Genomic DNA, 15372 nt, shown 5'->3' on the forward strand with positions numbered 1-15372 from the left:
TGTGATCTATTCTGGAAAATGTCCCATGTGCACTAGAGAAGAATGTGTATTCTCTTGCTTTGGGATGGAATGTTCTGAATATATCTGTGATGTCCATCTGGTCCAGTGTGTCATTTAAGGCCTTTATTTCCTTGTTGATCTTTTGCTTGGATGATCTGTCCATTTCAGTGAAGGGAGTGTTAAAGTCCCCTACTATTACTATATTATTGTTGATGTGTTTGATTTTGTTATTAATTGGTTTATATACTTGGCTGCTCCCACATTGGGGGCATAGATATTTAAAATTGTTAGATCTTCTTCTTGGGAAGACCCTTTGAGTATGATATAGTGTCCTCCTCATCTCTTATTATAGTCTTTGGCTTAAAATCTAATTGATCTGATATAAGGATTGCCACTCCTGCTTTCTTCTTATGTCCATTAGCATGGTAAATTCTTTTCTGCCCCCTCACTTTAAATCTGGAGGTGTCTTCAGGCTTAAAATGAGTTTCTTTTAGGCAACATATAGATGGGTTTTGTTTTTTTATCCATTCTGATACCCTCTGTATTTTGATTGGGGCATTTAGCCCATTAACATTCAGGGTAACTATTGAGAGATATGAATTTAGTGCCATTGTATTGCCTGTAAGGTGACTGTTACTGTATATTGTTTCTGCTCCTTTCTGATCTGCCACTTGTAGGCTCTCTCTTTGCTTAGAGGGCCCCTTTCAATATTTCCTGTAGAGCTGGTTTGGTGTTTGCAAATTCTTTCAGTTTTTGTTTGTCCTGGAAGCTTTTAATCTCTCCTTCTATTTTCAATGATAGTCTAGCTGGATATAGTATTCTTGGCTGCATGTTTTTCTCTTTTAGTGCTCTGAAAATATCATGCCAGCTCTTTCTGGCCTGCCAGGTCTCTGTGGATAAGTCGGATGCCAATCTAATATATTTACCCTTGTACGTTACAGACTTCTTTTCCCAGGCTGCTTTCAGGATTTTCTCTTTGTCACTAAGACTTGTAAATTTTACTATTAGGTGATGGGGTGTGGACCTATTCTATTGATTTTGAGGGACATTCTCTGCACCTCCTGAATTTTGATGCTTGTTCCCTTTGCCATATTGGGGAAATTCTCTCCAATAATTCTCTCCAATATACCTTCTGCTCCCCTCTTTCTTCTTCTTCTGGAATCCCAATTATTCTAATGTTGTTTCATCTTATGGTGTCACTTATCTCTCGAATTCTCCCCTCATGGTCCAGTAGCTGTCTGTCCCTCTTTTGCTCAGCTTCTTTATTCTCTGTCATTTGCTCTTCTATATCACTAATTCTTTCTTCTGCCTCATTTATCCTACCAGTGAGAGCCTCCATTTTTGATTGCACCTCATTAATAGCTTTTTTGATTTCAACTTGGTTATATTTTAGTTCTTTTATTTCTCCAGAAAGGGCTTTTATATCTCCCGAGGGCCTTTCTCTAATATTTTCCATGCCTTTTTTGAGCCTGGCTAGAACCTTGAGAATTGTCATTCTGAACTCTAGATCTGACATATTACCAATGTTGTATCGATTAGGTGCCTAACCTTCGGTACTGCGTCTTGTTCTTTTTTTTGTGGTGAGTTTTCCCGCCTTGTCATTTTGTCCAGATAAGAGTATATGAAGGAGCAAGTAAAATACTAAAAGGGTGGCAAAGACCCCAGGAAAATACGCTTTAACCAAATCAGAAGATATCCCAAATCGTGAGGGGGGAGAAAGGGGATAAAAAGAGTTTCAGAAAGGGAAAAAAAAAAAAAGAAGAAGAAAAGAAACAATTTAAAAACGAAAACAAATAAAGAAAAAGTTTAAAAAAGAAAAAAATATATATTAGATAAACTAATTAAAATCGTTTAAAAAGAAAAGGGTGAGAGTTAAAATAATTTTAGCAGAAGAAGAGAAAAAAATTGAAAAAGAAAAAAATTAAATTAACTGGAAGACTAAGGACTCATGGGGAAAAAGCTATGAGTTCCGTGCTTTGCTTTCTCTTCCTCTGGAATTCTGCTGCTCTCCTTTGTATTGGAACTCCACTCCTTGGTAGGTGAACTTGGTCTTGGCTGGATTTCTTGTTGATCTTCTGGGGGAGGGGCCTGTTGTAGTGATTCTCAAGTGTTTTTGCCCCATTCAGAATTGCACCACCCTTACCAGGGGCTGGGCTGAGTAATCCACTCGGGTTTGCTTTTGGGAGCTTTTGTTCCCTGAGTGCTTTCTGTAGAGTTCCGGAGGATGGGAATAAAAATGGCGGCCTCCTGGTCTCTGGCCCGGAAGAGCCAAGAGCCCGGGGCCCCACTCCTCAGTGCACCCTCAGAGAACAGCGCCCAGTAACTCCCGTCTGCCTGACCTCAGGCCGCGCTCTGAGCTCACCGAACCAGCGACGGGTTCAAGGTAACCCTGAGCTGTGAGCTCACTGTTGACTCTGTCTCTGTAGCTGGCTTCCCCATTCTAATACCTGTAAGCTCTGCGACACTCAGACACCCCCGATCCTTCTGTGACCCTGCGGGACCCGAGGCCACGCTGACCCCGCGTGGGCTTCACCCCAGTTTAGCCTCTGGAGCGATGTCCCTCAGCGGAACAGACTTTTAAAAGTCCTGATTTTATGCTCCGTTGCTCCGCCGCTTGCCAGGAACCAGCCCCTCCCCCCCTGGGGTCTATCTTCCCATCGCTTTGGATTCACTTCTCTGCCAGTCCTACCTTTCAGAAAGTGGTTGATTTTCTATTTCTAGAATTGCTGTTCTTCTCTTTGATCTGCCGATGGATTTGTAGGTGTTTGCAATCTTTAGATAAGCTATCTAGCTGATCTCCTGCTAGCTGAAGTAGTCTCAGCCTGCTACTTCTCCGCCATCTTGACTCCTCCCTCCAGCTGTCGAAGATTATTTGACCGTAGAGTTGAGGGTCCATATATGGACTCTCTACTCTGTTCCACTTCTCTATGTGTCTGTTTTTATGCCAGTACCATGCTGTCTTGATGATCACAGCTTTGTAGTAAAGCTTGAAATCAGGTAATGTGATGCCCCCAGTTTTATTTTTGTTTTTCAACATTTCCTTAGCGATTCAGGGTCTCTTCTGATTCCATACCAATTTTAGGATTATTTGCTCCAGCTCTTTGAAAAATACTGGTGGAATTTTGATCAGAATGGCATTAAAAGTACAGATTGCTCTAGGGAGTATAGACGTTTTAACAATGTTTATTCTTCTGATCCAAGAGCATGGAATGGTCTTCCATCTTTTTGTGTCTTCTTCAATTTCTTTCATGAGTGTTCTGTAGTTCCTCGAGTACAGTTCCTTTACCTCTTTGGTTAGGTTGATTCCTAGGTATATATCTTGGTGCTATAGTACATGGAATTGATTCTCTAATTTCCCTTTCTGTATTTTCATTACTAGTGTATAAGAAAACCACTGATTTCTGCACATTGACTTTGTATCCTGCCATGTTGCTGAATTGCTGTATGAGTTCTAGTAGTTTGGGGGTGGAGTCTTTTAGGTTTTTCCATATAAAGAATCATGACATCTGCGAAGAGAGAGAGTTTGACTTCTTCATTGCCAATTTGGATACCTTTTATTTCTCTTTGTTGTCTTATTGCTGTTGCTAGGACTTTTAATACTGTGTTGAACAAGAGTGGTGAGAGTGGACATCCTTGTCGTGTTCCTGATCTCAATGGGAAGGCTGCAAGCTTTTTCCCTTTAAGGATGATATTTGCTGTGGGTCTTTCATAGATAGGTTTTATGAAGTTCAGGAATGTTCCCTCTATCCCTATACTTTGAAGCGTTTTAATCAGGAATGGATCCTGGATTTTGTCAAATGCTTTTTCTGTATCAATTGAGAGGACCATGTGATTCTTCTCTCTTCTCTTATTAATTTGTTCTATCACATTGATTGATTTGCGAATGTTGAACCATCCTTGTAGCTCAGGGATGAATCCCACCTGGCCATGGTGGATAATCTTTTTAATGTACTGTTAGATCCTGTTTGCTAGGATCTTGCTGAGAATCTTAGCATCCATATTCATCAGTGATATGGGTCTGAAATTCTCCTTTTTGTTAGGGTCTTTGGCTGGTTTGGGGATCAGGGTAATGCTGGTTTCATAGAAAGAGTCTGGAAGTTTTGCTTCTGCTTCAATTTTTTGAAACAGCTTCAGGAGAATAGGTGTTATTTCTTCTTTGAAAGTTTGGTAGAATTCCCCAGGGAATCCATCAGGTCCTGGGCTCTTGTTTTTTGGGAGGTTTTTGATCACCTCTTCAATCTCGTTACTAGAAATTGGTCTATTCAGGTTGTCAATTTTTTCCTGTTTCAAATTTGGGAGTTTATAGTTTTCCAGGAATGCATCCATTTCATCTAGGTTATATGCTTATTGGCATATAACTGTTGATAATAACTTCTGATGATTGTTTCTACTTCCTTGGTGTTCGTTGTGATCTCTCCCTTTTCATTCATAATTTTATGAATATGGGCTTTCTCTCTTTTCTTTTGAATGAGTGTGGCCAATGGTTTATCTATCTTACTGATTCTTTCAAAAAACCAGCTTCTAGTTTCATTGATATGTTCTACTGTATCTCTGGTTTCTACCTCATTGATCTCTGCTCTAATCTTGATTATATCCCTTCCTATGTGTGGAGTTGATTTGATTTGCTGTTGATTCTCCAGTTCTCTAAGGTGTAGAGACAGCTGGTGTATTCTGGATTTTTCAATTTTTTTTGAGAGAGGCTTGGATGGTATGTATTTCCCCCTTAGGACCGCCTTTGCTGTATCCCATAGGATTTGGACTGAAGTCTCTTCATTCTCATTGGTTTCCATGAATTATTTAAGTTCTTCTTTGATTTCCTGGTTGATCCAAGCATTCTTAAGCAAGGTAGTCTTGCTTGTGTTTGAATTCCTTCTGAACTTTTCCTTGTGATTGAGCTCCAGTTTCAAAGCATTGTGATCTGAGAATATGCAGGGAATAATCTCATTCTTTTGGTATTGGTTGAGTCCTGATTTGTGACCCAGTATGTGGTCTATTCTTGAGAAGGTTCCATGTGCATGTGAGAAGAATGAGTATCCTGTTGTTTTAAGGTGGAATGTTCTGTATATATCTATGAGGTCCATCTGGTCCAGTGTGTCATTCAATGCTCTTGTTTCTTTATTGATTTTCTGCTTTGATGATTTGTCTATTTCTGAGAGAGGTGTGTTAAGATCTCCTACTATTATTGTATTCATATCAATATGACTCTTTATCTTGATTAACAGTTTTCTTATGTAATTGGCTGCTCCCATATTGGGGGCATAGATATGTACAATTGTTAGATCATCTTGGTGGATAGTCCCTTTAAGAATGATGTAGTGTCCTTCTGTATCTCTGACTACAGTCTTTAGTTTAAAATCTAATTTACCTGATAGGAGAATCACTACTCCAGCCTTCTTTTGAGGCCCATTGGCATGAGAGATGCTTCTCCGTCCCTTCACTTTCAGTCTGGATGTATCTTTAGGTTCAAAATGGGTCTCTTGTAGACAACATATGGATGGGTCCTGTTGTTTTATCCAATCTGCAATGCTGTGTCATTTTATGGGTGCATTTAGGCCATTCATATTGAGAGTGATTATTGATAGATACATTTTTATTGACATTGTGTTAACTTTGAAGTCTTTCTTTCTGTAGATTGTCTCTATTTTTCTGTTCAATGCTATTTTTCCTCCTTTATAGAACCCCTTTTAATATTTCCTGCAGTGTTGGCTTGGTGGTTGCATAGTCTTTTAAGCCTTGCGGGTGTTGGAAACTCTTTATCTCTCCATCCATTTTGAATGTCAGTCTTGCTGGATAAAGTATTCTTGACTGCATGTTATTCTCATTTGGTGCCCTGAATATATCTTGCCAGCCTTTTCTGGCTTGCCAGGTCTCTGTGGACAGGTCTGATATTATTCTGATGGGCTTTCCTCTGTAAGTAAGGAGCCTCTTTGTCCTAGTGGCTTTCAAGAGATTATATATACAATTATGATTCCTCAATTTGACTATCAGGTGCCTTGATGTTTTTTTGGAATCTATAATCTTGGGTGGAGACCGTTTGGCCTCTAGTACATGAACGCTGGTCCCATTCACGAGATTGGGAAAATTTTCATGAAGAACTTGTTCCACTATATCTTCTAGACTTCTTTCTTTCTCCTCCCCTTCAGGGATTCAAATAATTCTGACGTCGAAACTTTTCATGGCATCATTTATTTCCTTGATTCTGTTTTCGTGGCTTCTAAGCTCTTTGTTCCAGGCTTCCTCCTGATCCTTTCTCTCTATCTGTTTGTCCTCCAGATCACTAATTCTATCTTCTGTCTAAGTTACTTTAGCTTTGAGAGAATTTAGATTAGATTGGAACTCATTGAGAGCATTGTGAACCTCATCTCTGGTGGCTTTCACCTCTGCCCTAACATTGTGAACATAATTCCTGGTCGCTTTCAGTTCTGCCCTAATCAATTCTGTTTGGTCATCCATGGCTTTCTCCAACCTAGCTATTGCCTGGGCAATTGTTAGCCTGAATTCTTTTTCTGACATATTGTCTATGTTGATACCTGTTAGCTCTGTTGCAGAAGGCCTCTCCTCTGTATTTTTCTTCTGTTGGGCATTCCTCCTCCTAGTCATTTAAGTGAGAGATGACTGAACAGATGTAGCTGGATGTATTGACCTTGGTGCAGTCAAGGTGCACCCTGAACGCTTCTGAGCAATCAGGATTCCCCACCCAGACGAGAGTAAAAAGAAAAGAAAAAGAAAAAGAGAGAGAGAGAGAGAGAGACATGAATAAAAGGGAAGATAAAAGAGAAGGCTCAGCCCAAATGGGCCCCAAGGTAAAATTTATGAAGTATACAAACAGACACAGACAAACAAAAAGACTGGTAAAAGTATATGACAATATATATATAGATAAACAAAAAGACTGATAAAAGTATATGACAATATATATATTGTCATATACTTTTATCAGTCTTTTTGTTTATCTATCTATATATATATATATATATATATATATATGCAAATAAAGGAAGAACCTCATCAAAAAGAACCCCAAGTGTAAGATTTATGTACTATCAGGACAAACACAAGAACACAGAAACACTGGCGGAAGAAAAAGATGGGAGAGTGGTAATAAATTCTCAGTGTGGGCGAGGAAGGTTGTTTTGATTCTTTCTGGATGTATCTTGATATCTTTGTTAAAGGGTCAACTTTCCTAAGATAAAGGGGGATTAAAAATTGGTTTACCTATAGGGGTAGCAATTATTGGGAAAAGGGGATTACCTTGAAGTTTAACTCTATATGAATATTAGAAAATAAAAATAAAAAAGGAATAAACTAGACTAAACTAAACTAAAATTAAAAAAGAATAGAAATGCAAAAGAAAAACACAGGTGTGAGTATCAAAAAGTTCAGGTTAGAAGGTTATTATGGAATTTGATGTACTGTACATCTCACTGTGATGGTAAATAGGTTAAAAAATTTTCTATATATATATATATATATATAAAATTTTCTATATATATATATAAAGAACCAGAATAGTGGGAACGAGTTAAAAATAAAAGTTGTCCTATGAAGTAATGGTGGTTGGTGGTTGTTCTCTTGTCGTCTTTTTTTTTTTTTTTTTCTTTCCTGGTTGGTTTTCTGGGGGAGAGGCCTGCCACGTGGGTTTTCAGTCAATGATGTTCCCTGAGTTAAGTCATACCACCCTGAAGGGGGTGGGCTCTGAGGAAACCAGTTTTTTCAGGCTTTTGTTCTCTGGAGGTTTTTATGTTTTTTTCTTTCTTTTTTTTTTTTTTTTTTTCTGTCTCTTGCCTTGACCACTTTTGATGGTTTTTGTAGGTTTAGAGGAAAGCAAACTGCACCCTGACCTCCCTCTCAGAGAGAAGCCTCAGTCTGGCTGCAGAGCCCAAATAAATTCCCCCTTGGCCGCTGGCAGAGCAGGTTCCGAGTCACGGTCCCTGGGGACGCAGGATCTTTTGCTCGTACCCAAAACCACGGCAGCAGCAGCTGTCTGGGCAGCTCCAGACTGCCAGAGAGTTTCCAAGCAGCTATCACACACTGAGATTTTCCCGCTGGCCCGGGCTGGGAGTGCCTGGTCTTTCCAGGTCTAAGAGTGCCTGGCTTGTGTGCACCTCTCTCAGGGGAGGGTGAGGGGCGCGCGCTCCTCTCAGGCTCTGGTGGAATGGTGCAGGTCTAAGAGCGCCAGGCTGGGCCTTCGTGCACCTCTCTCAGGGGAGGCTGTGGGTCACATGAGTGTCTCAGGCTCTGAAACAATGGCATGGGTCTAAAAGCGCCAGGCTGGGCTTTCACGCACCTCTCTCAGGGGAAGGTGAGGGGTGTGTGCTTCTCATGCTCTGTTACCGTGGCTCCATGTTCTGCTGTCTGGTGAGGCTCCTAGCCCCTCACAGGAGCCGGACCCCAAGTGTTCTTGGGCGCGTTGGTGGCTCAGGGACCAAGATATGGTTTCTCCACCACACTCTCTCTGGCTCAGTGCCAGGAGATGCTGTCCTGGGTCCGGCGATTTAAGCCCCTGTCCCTAACTGCCTGATTCCCACAATTCCTCCCTCCCCCCACCCCCTGCCCCGGTGATCCTTTGCTCTCTTTGAGTGCTTTTAACTAGTCTCCAAGTTAATGCTGGTCCGCAGATGCAGGGCACTCTTGTATTAAGGGTATTACTTTCCATTCGGTTGCCTCTGGTGGCTCCCTCCCTCTTTGTTTATCTTCCGATATTAGTCGATGTTCCCACTCCGCTTTACCTGCCCACTGGCATCTTCTGCCCCTATAGAGATCCAGACGTGTATAATTCTGATCCCAGGCTGATTTTGTGGGTGATCGGAGTTCTTTGGAAGGTAATCAGCTCACTTTAGGGTACAGGTTGAAAAGGCACCTCCTCCTACTTCCCCGCCATCTTGTCTCCCCTCTAGTTTTAGATTTTATGGAGACTTTAAACTCACTTAGTTAGTTACTAGTAAGAAGTTCTTAGTCTTTTAATACTTAGAAATGTAAGAGAGTCAATTTTCATATGGTTTCACTTATTTGTGGAGCATAAGGAGTAACACGGAAGACATGGGGAGATGGAGAGGAGAAGTAAGATGGGGGAAATCGGAGGAGGAGACAAACCATGAGACACTATGGATTCTGAGAAACAAACAGAGCGCGGGTGAGGGTTGGGTGAGCCTGGTGGTGGGTATTAAGGAGGGCATGTATTGCATGGAGCACTGGGTGTGGTACATAAACAATAAATTCTGGAACACTGAAAATAAAAATAAAATAAAATAAAATAAGAAAAAACAAACAAAAGAAAAGAAAAGAAAGGTAACAGGCACATTGTAGGTTTTCGATGAATATTTATGAAGGGAATAAAAGAAAGAAAGAATGAGTAAATTAAATTGAAAGACTATGGGATTTTGAGTCTTTTACTGGTAAAACTGCAAGCAAAAGATATGGGTTGATCTTATTTTAGATGTGTTTTAGCTAAATCAGGGAAAGCTAAATTGGCATGTGGGCTCAGAGGTGGACCTCAGCAGGCAGAATCTTATTAAGGAGCAGCCTGGGGTCAACACTTGTGGTTAGGATGGAAAGAATTTGGATTAGAAAGATGCAAAAGTCAGGAGGTGGGGGTGGCTCATCTGCTTCCCTTTAAAAGCCTTCTGGATACTGAAAACCCTCATAATCTGAACTCTCCAGGGTAAAACCCTCCTATATATATCAGACTTGTATATCTGACTGCCTACTTGATATCTTCATTTGAATATCCACAAGTCATCTCAAACTCATAATTTCCTGACCCAAACTGCTCCTTTTACCCCTCAAACTGACTTCAGTGGAAGCTTCCTTCACCTCATTTAATATCATTCCATCCTTCTAGTTGTTCAGGGGAATACTCTGTCATTATATTTAAGTGTTGTCTAATTCTTGCCCCACATTCACTATGTCAGGAAATTTCTGTTGACTTTAGCACCCAAAATAACCAGGATTTGCCTGTATCTCACTACTTCTACTGCAACCACCAAAGTGAGAACCATCACCATTTCTTGCCTGGATTACTGAAAAAAAAAAAACCAAAAAACTCTACTGATTGTAATTCTACTCTAGCTCCCCTATTCTCACTAAAGAAGTTGGAACTAACTATTTTAAAACATAACTTAGATTTTGTCAACAAAAGCCTGAAAAAGCTTTGACTTTTACTAGAGAGCAATTCCTCAAATATGTTTGGGCCACTGAATCATCTGGGTGGGGTACTTGTTTAAATACAAATTACTGGGTCATACCCAGAGATCTCCCAAAGGTTTTCTGAGCATGAAAAGAGGAACCTAGGAAAATTTCAAGGAGGAGAGAGGAATTTGATGATGGACTGAATCTGTATCAGGAAAGAAATGGAAGAGGTTGGAGAATATCTGCCCTTTAGAGGAAACTAGCAGGTTGTTCATAATTTTCCTGCTGATACCAAGAGGCAGATGCATTTCCTGGGAAGTCCCAATCTGTACTTCATAAAATTGGATTTAGGACCCTGAAAATGATGTGGATGTGCCAAACCAGACTTTTAGGAAAACTCAACCCCCACAACATTGACAAGAGATGTCCATGATACAGGCAGTCAACGTCCTCATAGGCCCATCGTAGACATCCTTTCTCAGTCTCACATTGGAGCAATGCATACTGCCATGGTTGTGCTCCCTTTGGCCTGGAAGATTTAGAGGCCCAACACAGTCTCTGCTCCAACATCTAAGTCCAGCCCACTGGTTTGTCACTTCATATTTAATTATCAGCTGAATAAAAGCCAGAGGCTGTTTATCCTCTTCCTGTTTTACTTCTAAGAAAAATACTATATAAACATGTGGAAGGGGCGCCTGGGTGGCTCAGTTGGTTGAGCAACTGCCTTCAGCTCAAGTCATGATCCCAGACTTCCAGGATCGAGTCCCGCATCAGGCTCCCAGCTCCTCGGGGAGTCTGCTTCTCCCTCTGACCTTCTCCTCTCTCATGCTCCCTCTCACTCATTCTCTCTCAAATAAATAAACATGTGGAATTTATAGTTAGCATACCATATACACTTTAAATCATACAATTTGCAGAAGGCATGTATTGCATTATTGTTTTCATTCATTGAAATATTGGGTAGACTTGATACTATTTTTATTTCCTGAGCTTTAAAAAATGCAGAGATTATGTATGTTATGAAGGTTCTTTCCTTCCCTTTCCTTCCACTTCTTTTTCAGTTGTTTCTAAGAAAATTACAACTACTGGATTTTTGACCATGACACGTTCTCCAGTTTTATTTAGATTTGCCACTGATAGTTGACATGAGCAGCATATAATATGTTGCTCAGAATGGCAAGGAAGTGTGACTTCTGAATGTGATTAATAAAACAGTTAAGAGTTTTTTGCCAAGAGACATTCTTCAGAGAAATTTTCTTTTTCTTTGAAAACGCCTCCCAAAGAATGCTGACTTTAATGTACGCCAGGACTCATTGACAAGATTCATACCTGAGGATTCTTCAGAATGAATCTAATTAAGCTGTGTCAAGAGTGTCTCAATGCAGGAATTGTCCTAGCTAAGTAAATGTGGGAAGAAATAATTTTTCTTGGCTTCTTTTTTGAAATGCTTTTAAAATAATTTTTAATTGAGGTATAATTGTTATATAATATTATATTATTTTCAGGTGTACAACATAATAATATTTGTGGATATTGTGAAATGATCAGAATTATAAATCTAGTTAACATCTGTCCCCATACATAGTTATGAACTTCTTTTCTTGTGATGAGGGGTTTCAAGATTTACTCTTAGCAACTTTCAAATACACAATGCAAATTTATTACCTATAGTCACCATGCTATATATTGCATCCCCAGGACTTATTTTATAACTGAAAGTTTCTATCCCTTGACCCCCCCTCACCCATGTTACCCACCTTCTATCCCTTAGCTCTGGCAACCACCAATCTGTTTTCAGTATCTTTGAGGTTTTGTGGGTATTTTTTTTTAAATTCTACATATAAGTGAGATCATACAGTATTTGTCTTTGTTTCTCTGATTTATTTCACTTAGCATAATGCCCTCATGGTCCATTGATGTGTGGCAAATGGCAAGATTTTCTTCTTTTTGTTGCTGAATAGTATCCTATTGTGTATATATGCCAAATCTTTGTCCATTTATCTATCAACGGACACTTAGTTTGTTTGAATATCTTGGTTATTGTAAATAATGCTGTAATGAATATAAGTGTACATGTATCTTTTTGAATTAGAGTTTTCATTTTCTTCATTTTTCCCACCCATCCACCCTCAAATACCCAGAAGTGTAATTGCTGGATTATATGGTAGCCCTACTTTTAATTTTTTGGGAAACCTCCACAGTATTTTCCATAGTGGCTACACCAGTTTATATTCCCACCAACAGTGCACAAGAATTCTCTTTTCTCCACATCCTTGCCAGCTCTTATTTTGTGGGTTTTTGATTCTAGTCATTCTGACAGGTATAAGATGGTATCTCATTGTGGTTTTGATTTTCATTTCTCTGATGACTAGTGATGTTACACATCTTTTCATGTTTCATGTTTTCATGTTGGCCATCTGCATGTATTCAAAGAATAACTTGTTTTATCAGTAGTATAATTCTATGAGGGAATATTTTAAAGATTTATCTTCCTAAGTTAATGTTTCCTAAAGTTTGAAAGGTTGTATATTGATACAATGTTATAGTAAATAAAGAATATGTATCTCATAGTAATGCCTAATGTAGACTATTGGATATGCATTTAGGAATTCCCATCCTGATGCTATTTAAATATTTAGCTTAATTGTATTACTATTCATTTATAACACTCTTCATTATTTCATTTAATGCCAATTGTTTATAAATTAGAGGATTTCTTAAAAATTCTTAACCAAATTAGCAGTATGTTATGAATATTTGTCCATATGAACATAAACATTTGTACAAAGTTTGTTCAGTGAATTGAATAATACCTCATTTATTTTTCTCTCTATATATAAGGAATATGCAAAGTAACTAAAGATTGTGTGCTGTTTCTATAGATTTTGGAAACATTTCTGAGCGTTTTCTCTCCAGCTATAATAAATGCTTTTTTGGGAGGGAAGGGCCTTTTCCATTGTATACTAATAAGCACAGCAATATATTAAAAAGGACTGTAATTATAGTTTTCTGAGTCAGTTGCAAAAATTTAAGTAAAAGTCATATAATATAGTTATTCAATATGAAGCAAAAGCCAAATGACTAAAGCAGACTGTTAAATTCTTCAGCTTCTCTTCACAACTTGTTTCAGTATCCATGATCCACAAGTAATGGTTCTGCTTCTCAGTTAATAATGATTTTAACCACAAAGTGTTAGCTCTAATTTGATCAAGGGCATATGGATAGAAACAAACAATCATCTTATTTTCTGGGATCATATTCTGGATGGCACATCTTGAAGAAAGACCAACATTAAAACAAAGTGCATTTCAATCCCTTGCTCATCTGAATTTACAATCAAGTGTAACTTCTTATTCCAATGGATATGCAACATTCTGCAATCTATTGAAAGCATAACAATAAACTCTTATAATTTCATGTCAGAAGCATAGCAGCTAAGGCTCCATGTTGAAAATGTAGATGGAAGTGGCTTGTGTGTTAAATTAACAAAACAGTGACAAAAACAACATCATTTCTCATTCCTTCTTGTAGAACTTTTTTTCTGAGATTCCTGTTCACATTGTAGAGGTGAAATAAGAAATGTAGTATGAATAAAAAAGATTAGGGTTCCTTGGGATTTGGGAAGTCTTCTGGGTATGAAAACCAGTGTGGAGGGAAGAACATACAAGTGAGTGTCAGGTGATATGGGTCCTGGCTGAGACCCTGACCCATAACCAGTTGTGCATCCTGGATGCATTCATATAGATCTCTTGGGATGAATGGCATAGGAAATTCTTCCTAAGTGGACCATTGTTGATATCCTAAAATTTTTAGAAAATGAATTTCATATCTAGCTGGATACTTGAAACATGCAAACAAATCAGGTTAATAGAAATTTTGCTTCTTCCCTGCATCAAATGATTTCTTCAGTTACAATGGTGGAGGAAAGGAAACCAGATTATTGGAAAACTGCTAAAGTGACTGCTTTTGCAAACATCCTAATGACATATTGCATAAAAGACCTATAAACTATTAATAGCAGACTGTTAAAGTTAAACCATGGATTTTTAAATTCTAACACCAAAATATTCCTTTAAAATAAATATATATGCAATGGAAAGAATAGTTGTATGTTGAGACAGTGTCAAGTTAGCTTTTAGTACTAACCACTTGGATAAAAGCATGGAAATTATTGTTGGAAAGATGGAAAAAGCTAATTCACTTATTGGAAATGAGAAAAAGCCAATGTATTTGAAAATATTTATTTTCACATAAACAATTGAATAGTTATTTAAGAATTCAAATGCTATTAAAAGCTCCATAGCATTATGTGCCAAATCGTCAACATTTTTCAAACATTTTTTCTTTGATAATTCCATTTTCTGCTGCAGTTTCTAAATCTAATGACATGAAGAGTAATTTAGTTAGTTAACACATAGTGAAATAAATACTAGTGTCCATGTGCAATATAGTGATTCAACTTTTCCATACAACACCCAGTGCTCATCACAAGTGTCCTTCTTAACCCCCATCACCTATCCCCACTACTCCCTCCCCTTTGGTAACCATCAGTTTGTTCTCTATAGTTGAGAGACTGTTTCTTGGTTTGCCTTTCTCTCTCTTTCTCTCCCTCTCTTTTTCCCCTTTGTTCATTTGTTTTGTTTCTTAAATTCCACATATGAGTGAAATCATATGGTATTTGTCTTTTCTCTGACTGACTTATTTTGTTTAGCATAATAATTCTAGTGTCTTTTTGCAGCAATTCACAAAGTTCATCAGTCTTCTACATTTAATTTCCCTAATAAACTAAATTTTCTTGATTCAACCATCAGTCTCTGTATGATCCTTCTCAAATAAATTTGTTCACCTAAAGCTCAGATGATTCCCCGTGTTCCAATAAACCAAGCTGCTCAGTAATTTACTACATTCTTTGGCCTCCAAACCTTTCTTTATTCATGTTATCTTTTCATCCATGTCTTTCTTCTTCCTCCTATCAAAAGCTATCACAAACGTATTGACTTTCCAGGGACAGACCCATTACTGAGTCATTTACTAAGCATTCTTTGGTCACCTTAATAGAAAAGGACTCTTTTCTTATACTCCTATAGAATTTCACCTTAACCTCCTATGATATTTATCACATATTACCTTGTTTTGGGATAATTTGTTCATATCCCTTTTATACTTTAGTATAAATTCAAGCTTTTTGCAATCCCATCTCAAAAAAAATCTATTGGTCTACTACAACTGTTTGACTAGAATGTG

At 38.4% G+C, this 15372-nt stretch overlaps 1 long non-coding RNA gene across 4 annotated transcripts in view; it reads left to right on the top strand.

Moving 5' to 3' along the window:
- The window catches only part of LOC122909958, a 49436-nt gene that overhangs the window by 17164 nt on the left and 16900 nt on the right, over window positions 1-15372 (top strand). Inside the window, exon 4 of one of the 4 annotated variants that reach the window (XR_006385200.1) lies at window positions 11190-11586. The exons of the other annotated variants lie outside the window; for them this stretch is intronic. This is a non-coding gene — a long non-coding RNA (uncharacterized LOC122909958). Of the gene's footprint in view, window positions 1-11189; window positions 11587-15372 lie in introns of those variants that run through there. 4 annotated transcript variants of the gene reach the window in all.

Source organism: Neovison vison, chromosome 1, assembly GCF_020171115.1.
Source record: "Neovison vison isolate M4711 chromosome 1, ASM_NN_V1, whole genome shotgun sequence".
Classification (NCBI taxonomy): domain Eukaryota; kingdom Metazoa; phylum Chordata; class Mammalia; order Carnivora; family Mustelidae; genus Neogale; species Neogale vison.